Source organism: Nanorana parkeri, unplaced genomic scaffold (assembly GCF_000935625.1).
Source record: "Nanorana parkeri isolate BGI_ZX_2015 unplaced genomic scaffold, ASM93562v1 scaffold134, whole genome shotgun sequence".
Taxonomy (NCBI): domain Eukaryota; kingdom Metazoa; phylum Chordata; class Amphibia; order Anura; family Dicroglossidae; genus Nanorana; species Nanorana parkeri.
Window position 1 is genome coordinate 1,713,693 of NW_017306402.1, and position 9,757 is coordinate 1,723,449.

The window sequence follows — 9,757 nt, forward strand, 5'->3', positions numbered from 1 at the left end:
TTAAGCAACAGCAACATCATGGCTTCATCAGATCAGTTCATCATGGACTCATCTAAATATAAAATAATAAATATACAATTTTTTGTTAGATGAGTCCATGATCCCCTGATGAAGCAGTGTGTGAAACACGTTGGGACTGGATATGCTGATATTGTTCTCTCACTGAACATATATAATGAGTATCAAATGAATGTAATTGGATATATGGGAATTAAGATGATTTATGGATCTATGCTCCTGTTTACATTGATATTGCTGTTGGTTTAGTGCAATTAATTTGTATACGTTATTATATGTAAAATAAATTATATTTTTATTCATAAATTCCATGGTGTGGTGTTATACCTCTCTTCAAACCCCTGTTCTCTCTTTTTTGCCTTAGTGGGAGTTGTCTTTAGTACATCATTTCCTATGTGTGAGTTACAGTACAAATGACAGCAGATAGGACTCTGGAATGAAATTGGAAAATATATTTTAGGTATACCACCTAGAGATTTTTATTGGGGATTTTTACTGAAAATGAAAGATATTTAACTTTATGTATGTACACACAGCAAATAAATACCAAAACCACTTTAACGCATGCAGTTACTTATTTACTTATGCCTCTACCATTCTTCCAATCAAACTTATATTTCTTGCATAAATTAGACTAAGAGCAATTTTAGACCATAGGAGTATTTGATTGTCTGTATTTACTTATCTCACTCAACACATTTTCTCCCATTTATTCTGGCTGATGAAATGAGAACATGCCTCCAATAATACTGGACATCTTGGACAAATATGAAATATATGCTTTCTCAGTTTCCATACAACGTATCGTCCCAGTGTAGATAAAAATCTGCATTGTAAATATCATTGCTAGTCTAAATTTAAATCAGCAGCTTCTCTGGGTTTTTATGCACTGTACCTCTTCCAGCTGCCTGCCTCAACTTTTTGTAATTCACAGGTGAGAAGCAACTGAACAATGCCAGTCACCACTGTTTTCTATGTGCCTTGTTCCCACCACAACCCAGGAGTGGTGTACATATGTACACGTCAAAAAAGTGGAAGAGTAAACAGTATGATGCACTGAAACAGTACATCACACCACCCACCAAATATACCTAACACAACACACCAGCCCGCATGCTAAAACTAAGCATGTGGGCTCTTGTGTCTATGGGCAACTGCTCCAGATTCTGTCTGCACCAGTTTTGATAAAGTCCCCCCAATGTATTTTGGCAATAGACACACCACTGCCATGCCCCCAGTTATACTGTATATAGACAATGAACACACCCCTGCCACGCCCAGTTTTGTGAACCATTAAGCATTTATTTGCCAAAAAAAAAGAAATAGCAAAGATAATTAAGATTTAGTGCAGAATAACGCTTTTTATAGTTAAATAGAACATTTTCAGAGATATTTGTACATCAGACCAAAAAGAGGAACAACTGAGGAGGAAAGAGGGACAGAGGGATTTGGTACCAAATGAGGGACGGTCCCTCCAAAAAGGGACAGTTGGGAGGTATGGACTGCACATGAAAATACCACTTATAAGTATCTTGGCACATTTAAATTTCAGTAGATGGGCTGCATAGAAAAATAAAACACATTCTTGGGAAAAGCTCAGAAACATATTACCAAGGCATATGTTTTTTTCATGGTCAAATTAGACATGCCAAGGCAGAATCCTAACACTGGAGGGATTATCAGACAAAGGCTGATATAATTGCATTGTAAAGTCCGGCAATGTGTTTAATTAGCGTATATTTTACCCATAATCCATAAGCAAACTGAGATGTTCAGCTCATACTAAATTCTACTTTACTACAGGCAAATATAATCCATTAATTGTTGGAAGTCTATTTGCACATTCTCTTAGACTTCACATATCATTAAATAGAGTATCTTAAACCCAAGACACATATCTCTTATCTCTGATTGTATCCATTAGCACTTATTAAAGAAGTAAGGAGCTTGGTTAACATGAATCCTGCAGATAGCACAAGGTCAGAACATAGTAATAAATGGCTCAAAAAAATACTATTGCTTTAACATTAAAACTGTATTCCCTTAAGAGAATTGTATGGAAATTATGCAGTTCCATAGCCAACCAACTGGTCTGAAACTTAAAGGCATACTTCTGATCCTTGACTCTGATCTCACCTTTCTTCCCCACATTAAATCAGTATCCAAATCCTGTCAGGAAATTATCTATAGAGACTTCTGCGCTCGATAACTCTTAGAAAACTGGGCGTTCCTCCTTACAGCTGCTCACTTAAATTGGCTGCATGAGCCTGCATTAATATCATTCAAATATGTGAAGCTGTGATGTCACCCAACACAGTAAACAAATAATATGTGCAAAAACCAAATATTAGCCCCCGTTCACATTGAGCGATTTATCGCGCGGTAATTCCCGCGATATGGCGGCAAATTACCGCGCGATATCGCGCTCCAATGCAATCCAATGGGGCAAAGGGTCCTGCTGTCGCAGGTCGTGTGTCGCTACAGCAGGACCCTTTTTGGAGCGGATTTAGCCGCGATTCAAGCTTGCTCAATGCAAGCTTTAACGCGACATCGCGTGGCAAATCTCGCGATGTCGCGCGATTTGCATATAGCGCAGTGGGAACGGAGCCTTATAGTGAGCAATACTATTGTGAAAAATATTTTTCCCCTCCACCCCTCCCAAAACCTCCTGCTTTCCAGCTCCCTCATCAACTCCTCCCATGCTCGCCTTCAGGACTTCTCTGGAGTCTCTCCCATTTTGTGGAACTCCTCATCCACTCAACCTGTCTGTCTCCCACTCTGACTGCCTTACAGCGATCACTAAAGACTCGGCGATCACAAAAGATCTCTTTAGGGAAACCTATCACACTTTAAACTAACCACTAAACTCTTTCTCAAACAATTCATCCAAAACCCCCCCCCCCCAAAAAAAAACAATTAATCCCCACACAGCTACCTCCTCATGTATCACTGGCCCCTCCATTTTAGATTGTATGCCCTCACGGGGAGGGCCTTCCTTACCATCTTGTCTTGAATTTTATTGTAATTATAATGCCTTCCCTATATTGTAAAGCGCTGCGCAAACTGTTTTTGCTATATATAAATCTTGTATAATAATAATAATAATTCTGCTATTATATTTCGGTAACCCTTTAGAAGAGTGTTTCAGTGTCTTGTCTGGCAAATTGTACCTTCCCGGGAAGCAATATGTGAAGAAATCTCACTTATGGTAACATGCACATTTAGAAATGCATTTCTTGACCTTTAGTTACTATACGTAAATGTAAAAACAAGATTATTATTAGTAGCGATTCAAGAGAACTAATTCATGGAAATGCTGGCACTCTTCTTAAAGTGTATGTCCAATTTTGCTTTCAAATTTGAGAAAACCCCTCTATATATTTGTTATGTGTTCCTATTCACACACACCATAACGAAAAAACATTTCTCACCTTATACATGTTTTGTTGCAGCAGGCAAAATGGCTAACTCCAGGTTTTTCTGAGCACCTTCCTAGGGACCTGTCCTTATAATTTGAGGTTTGGGATTCTCTAATTAACTTCATTAATATACAATGCAGACGCGAGGGTTGTAATCCTTTAACTCTTTGTTAGAACAGGCAGTGTTCAAATCTACTTTACACATTATAATGAAAACCCCACTCCTTTATAACCCCTCCTAACATTTCATAGAAGGAGAAACAAGTAGAATGTTTAACCCTTAAGAAGCCAAGAAACCCTAACCCAAGTAAAAGCAATGTATACTGCAAGAATCATTTTTTTATTTTGTTTTAGTTTATGCAATGTGAATGGGAACAAGAAACAAATAGAAAATAGGTGTTATCCCAATTTGGCTGAGAAAGTGAAAGTACACTTTAAGTTATAAAGTGTACTCAATCCTTACTTTAGTCTCCCGTTTATATAACCCTATACAGCTAAACTGAGCAGGCTTTTCCCATTGCCTCTGAGAAGTAAAGCAGCTCCTTGCCTTATGATTATTTGCTGTGCAACCTCCCTCTCATGCTCCATTGTGTGCATAACCAATGAGAGGGTTAAATATTTAGACACAATGAAGGGCCATTTTGAAGCTGGATTTAGAAATGTCATGACAGTTTAAACTTGGTGACCACAATACAATTTTATAATTCCAAATGTGAAATGCCCCTTGTTGTAAGAATGCTCCAGTTCATGAGAAACCCACAGTGGGTCACTGGTATAATTTTGATGCTTTGTAAACCAAGGAATAATGCGTGAAGCTCCAGCTGATGGTACATGTGGTTGTAGCCTTGGATAATCAAGTCCATCCATATGGACTGCTACCACAGCTATCTCTGACAAAACCGCTCACAAAATAGCAGGAACAACAACTGGTTTGCTGCTAATTGACAGGAAAGCAAGAGACTGGAGCCAAAGGGGTTGATTAACGAAGGGTAAATAGGCTGTTCACTTTGCAAGGGAATTTTCTTTTAGCTTAGTGAATGTAGTGAAAATTCACTTTGCAAAGAATACACAATCATGTTCAAGGAGAATAATTATTACAAAAAACAGTATTTTTGCTTGCACATTATTGGATGGTGGAAGTCAGCAGACCAAAGTGCAAAGTGAACAGGCTATTTGCCTTTAGCCAACCCTGAAGAATCTTGCAAGATAATATTTTTTTCTTACAGTTTACTGATCTATTTAAACTTTCATTAGCAACTACAAAGCTCAATTCATGTGTTTTGAGGAACTTCCTGCACATATTCTGGTTGGCTGTGTAAAGTAAAAAATGATTGATCGATTTAATTACTAAAATGAAATTAAACTCCATCACTCATATCTTACAGACACAAACTATGTTCTCTTTTGGTCTTGGGAACATCAATGGAGCTCTATTGGAACTGCTATTTTAGATAATATATGATCTTAGACTGGCAGAAACATGGCTCCAAGGCCCTGCATGTCAGTGAGTAGGGTAATGTAATAATGGCTTTGTGGAAATGGAAAATAATTTAATTTAGACTACTCAGTCCAGCCACTCCTGTCCCCTTATCCTCATTGTCTATATTAACCTCCTTGCTGCTGCAGTAATGCACATTGTACAGTTTAAGGGCTTACGCTGCAACACTTATGATCTATTTTAATAACACACATAAAATGGGCCCCAGTGCACACTAGCAAAGCTAACGTGATCTGGATACTTTGTTGGATTATGACAATAATGTGCATATTTCTAAAGCAGTCAATGTGACTTTCACCAAATATTTACTGGTGATGAATCAATCACTATCATTTGAAACACATGCACCTAGAATATTTACCTACAGGGAATGTCTGGTGAATGTTAGATTCACTGTTTTATAGATATGCCCCTAAATTTGGCTTCACTTTAAACACATTTGTTCTCTCCTGGAGGAAATGCTGCTCCACATTCCCTTCAGTGCTGGTCACATATATCAGTGCCTAAACACTTGATCACATGATCACCATTGAAGGAGATGATAATCTGATCTGGACTTTGATCCTCTTTTTCAATAGACATCACATAACTTGATTTTTGAAGTTGATTCCAATTAGGGGTGTCTGCTAAAAGCATACTCATGCATGCCCAGACAATATGATGAGTAGGTTCATGCCATAATTGTTCTAATGAATGGTCATTCTGCAGTCCCATCTTAAAAACACAATTGCATATTTTTGTACAGAATTGGGTTGATTTACGAAAGGCAAATAGGCTGTTCACTTTACACAGGCATTTTACCTTGATTTAGTGAATGAGGTAAAACTCTGCTGACTTCCTTCATCTAATCATGTAATCACAGAGATATGTCAAAGCCCTGTATGAAGTCTGGGCCTAGAATCCCCCCCAAAGTGAAAGTACATCCCTCCCTGGTCTCCTCACCCCTCAAATGACAGTACAAATTACGCCACTGCAGGGACGTGCAGTCAGGGGAGGCAGGTGTGACAGAGCCTCACCTAGTATTATGGAGGAAAAAGCTGTCAGCTTCAAGTCTGAAGCTGACAGCTTTTTCTCCATTCAGAGCGGCTTGTAACAGGTTACAAAGCAGGGAAAGTCTCCCGGCTGTGTAACCTGTCATGGACGGAGCGCTGCCTGTTAATTACAGGCGGCGCTGCAACCGGCTTCTGACAGCTTTTTAGGTTACACAGCAGCGGGCTTCCCCACTGCTTGTGTAACCTAACATAGTGAGGCAAGAGCTGTCACAGCCTCTACTCTGTGTTAGAGGCTTGAGCTATGTGGATGGTTTGGACCAATGGCAAAGCATCATTGGTCCAAGCTGTACCAATCCAAAAAAGAAAAAAACCCACTGAGGACATCGATCTCAATGCCTCACCAGTGAAGAGCAAGTGAGGGACAGGGAGGCTCCTCCCTGTCTCCTCACTTCCTCCTCCACACATAGCTTGGTTACCGAGTTGTGGGGTGGGGCTTCTGTGGGATGGGATGGGGCTTCAGCGGGATGAGGCAGAGCTTCAGCATGCTGGGGGCGGGGCTTGCTGGGGGCAGGACTGGGGAATGCCTCACCCAGCATGGAAGGCACCGCACATGCCTGCTACAAGTGAAAGTAGCAACCCTAAAACAGGATTTTAGGGCCAGCTGATTCTGCAGGAATCTAAAACTTTTAAATATCAAGGCATATTGCATATTGTAATTGTAAGTAATTTAATCAGCATTTGAAATAGCTTAAAAACCATTTGATTGTAATATGGCTTTAACGATAGCTCAATTTTAACTAGTAAACTAATAATATATTTATTGTATAGTGGTATCTATGAATCACAAAAAGAAAAAGATCAATAACTAATTGATTCTGTTCAGATAAAATTAGCCCAACTTGTATTTTAACAGCTCCTTGAAAATGATAAAAGTTAATCAGATAAGTGAGACAACATATTGAAGAATTCCAGGCAATTAAGGGCTATTCTAGGCAGTCTCAGTTACATGAAGTACAGAACTACAGTATAAAAGGACTGTAACCCTGGCAGCACACCAACTGGATGGAACTGTTCAAGGAACAGGAAAAAAAAGCATAATATACTGCAGCAGCAAAGCAGTTAAAGACATTACTGTACACTGACAATGCCTGGATGACAGAGTGCTCTGAACAGCTCGTACCTAGTACATAATTCCCATTAGAATGGAGGGAACATAAGGCCATTTTGTATTATGATACAATAGCGTCTCAATTGGAACTGCAGATATCACTACCACAAAGCAATTAATTTCTTCCTCCTAGTTAGCTCTGTGACATCTCCCTGAAAATGTCCATTAGATCCCTCCAAAAACTGTTTGTAATGTTATTGTAATGTTTCCCTCGAGCTGCTTTACTATATTTATATCAAGATGTTCATTTTGCAGTATCTATTGTTATCAGACAGGAAAACAAGACAATTGGGCTTACTTAGTGAGGCAGTACAATGGTAATGTGCAAATGCAGTAACCCGATGCAACCAATCAGATTAGGGTTATTGCTATTTGCATATCATTATTAGTCTTCAGTAAGCCCAAATAAATGCGTTTTGATTCATAAGGTTATAATAAGGTTGGAAGTTTTCATAGGGAGCTTCGTGGAGCATGCAAAAACAATCTAAGAGGAAGTTGACATTGCCCTTTGGTTCAGGAGGTATTGGTTGGATACCACTGAGTTCCAGTTTTGGGGAAAAAGAGCAGTTTATTGCCTTCTTCACATGGAACATTTTACGTTTTTTTTTTCACCCTGATTAAAGTTTGCATAGAAATAGCAATTGTCCAATTTAATTTTTACAAAAACAATTCATGTTTATAGCTGAAATATAGACAATGAGCTAAATGTACACTTGAAATACATACAGCATATGGTAGCTGTTTTTTCTGCCAACAGAATTTATATTTCTGCTTATTCAGTCCTGAAATGTATACAACTTTGCCACACAGCCCAGCAGGGGACCTGTTTTTTTCTGTTGCAGTTATTATTATTATTAATACAGATATTTATATAGCGCTGACAATTTATGCAGCACTTTACATAGTTGCACATTCACATCAGTCCCTACCCTCAAGGAGCTTACAATCTAAGGTCCCTATCTCACATGCAACATATATTTGGAGTGTGGGAGAAACCCATTTGAACCAAGGACCCCCAGTGCTGCAAGGCAGAAGCGCCACCACTACGCCACTGTGCTGCCCACCACTATGCCACTGTGCCATTTCACTTTCATTTACAAGTCTCCGCTACACTCCCACTATGCAACTGGACAGTGAAAGTAGGAGCAGCTGTCTGATGTGCTCACCCTGTCACTCTGCTCTCTCCTCCGATCAGGATATATTTTGCACTACAACACACCTGGGTGGTTATTTGTGCTGCCCCTCCCCCCTCCATGTGAGTTCTGCTGTATAGTGAATGCAAGAGGCTGATACCAAGTCTAATTGAAGTACTTATACTATGCACATTTAAAAAAGTAGCATTATTTTGTGTCTTCTATATCTGCCTGGAATAATCTTTAAAGCAGAACTCCAAGGAAAATTTGTCTTAACCCTTGCAGTTGGGCTACCCCTGCACTGCAAGGGTTAAGTGCTCATTTTTGTCTAGGTTCTAAAATAGCAAAGTTATACTCACCCGATCCTCCAAGCCAGCTTGCTCTTAGACGGGTCTCCTCCACTGCAGCGATGTTATGTCCCTGGGTATCCTCACATCCTAAACACAGTGTATAGAATGTGATGACTCATTAAACCTTAGACCACTACAGTGGAGGGGAAGTGAAGCAGAAGGGTCCAAAAGATAGCCGGCTATGAGGATAGGGTGAGTATAACTTTGTGATTTTTAAACCTGGACAAAAAGGTGCACTTAGCCCTTGCAGTTTGGGAGTAGCCCCTGCCCAGAGTTCTGCTTTAAATTTGAATAGAGGTAAGGATCATGCCACGTCTTAAGGAAGCATAGTGCCTGTAGATCAGGAGAGTTTAAAAATTGCCCTCTTAGTTGTAAAGTGTAAAATGTATTCACATAAAGAGAAGATCAAAATCAATACATTTCGGGATCTGTTTGTGGAGCACAAAGTAACAGATGTGTTTAGTCAGACAAGTGAACCTAAGAAATTGTCCAAACAATAAGCCTGCTGTGGTAGAGCTATTTTATGCTCCACAAAATCAGTAGTCAAAAAGCTGAATAGCTATTTCCCCAGTGAAACTGAATAGTCATGTATTCTGTGTGAATTAACCAGCAGTTGTGAGAATGGGGCAAAATCGAATGCTCTGCCCCTTAAGGTTATTTTCTCTTCTGGTCGAATGTTCTTCAATATTATTACGGGCAGTAGTGGATCGTAAAATCCTGCATTATGGCCACTAAATGGACCTGAGAATTATAGGGAATAAATCCACCTTAGTAACTAGAGATACAATGTAACTATTCTAGGGAAGGCTGGAGGAAATTAGCAGATAAATGTAGCCATTGGTACAACAGGAAATCCTTACAGTAGCAATGGACCAAAGAAGCTGCCTCTCTACAATGAGTGGAACATTTGCTTCCTCTACTTATGGTAATTATTATTCATGAGAAGACAGGTCCTATTGTCTCAAGCTAGTAGTCTATACCGGTGTTTTTCAACCTTTTTTCAGTCCCGATACCCTTTAAAAGTATAAAAAGTCTCGATGCACCCCATTCTAAAATGTAAAAAAATGAAGTGTGGTTCCCCCCCAAATCCATACCAGACCCTTATCCTAGAAGTTTGGTATGGATTTTAAGGGTAAATCCCACACAAAAAAATGCATGGTTTTTTTTCCTTGGCATCAG

General features: G+C 39.3%; 1 protein-coding gene across 1 annotated transcript in view; it reads right to left on the minus strand.

The window, feature by feature from the left end:
- LOC108784962 (potassium voltage-gated channel subfamily H member 8-like) overlaps window positions 1–9,757 on the minus strand; it is a 336,787-nt gene that overhangs the window by 239,156 nt on the left and 87,874 nt on the right. The gene's annotated exons all lie outside the window — the stretch shown is intronic.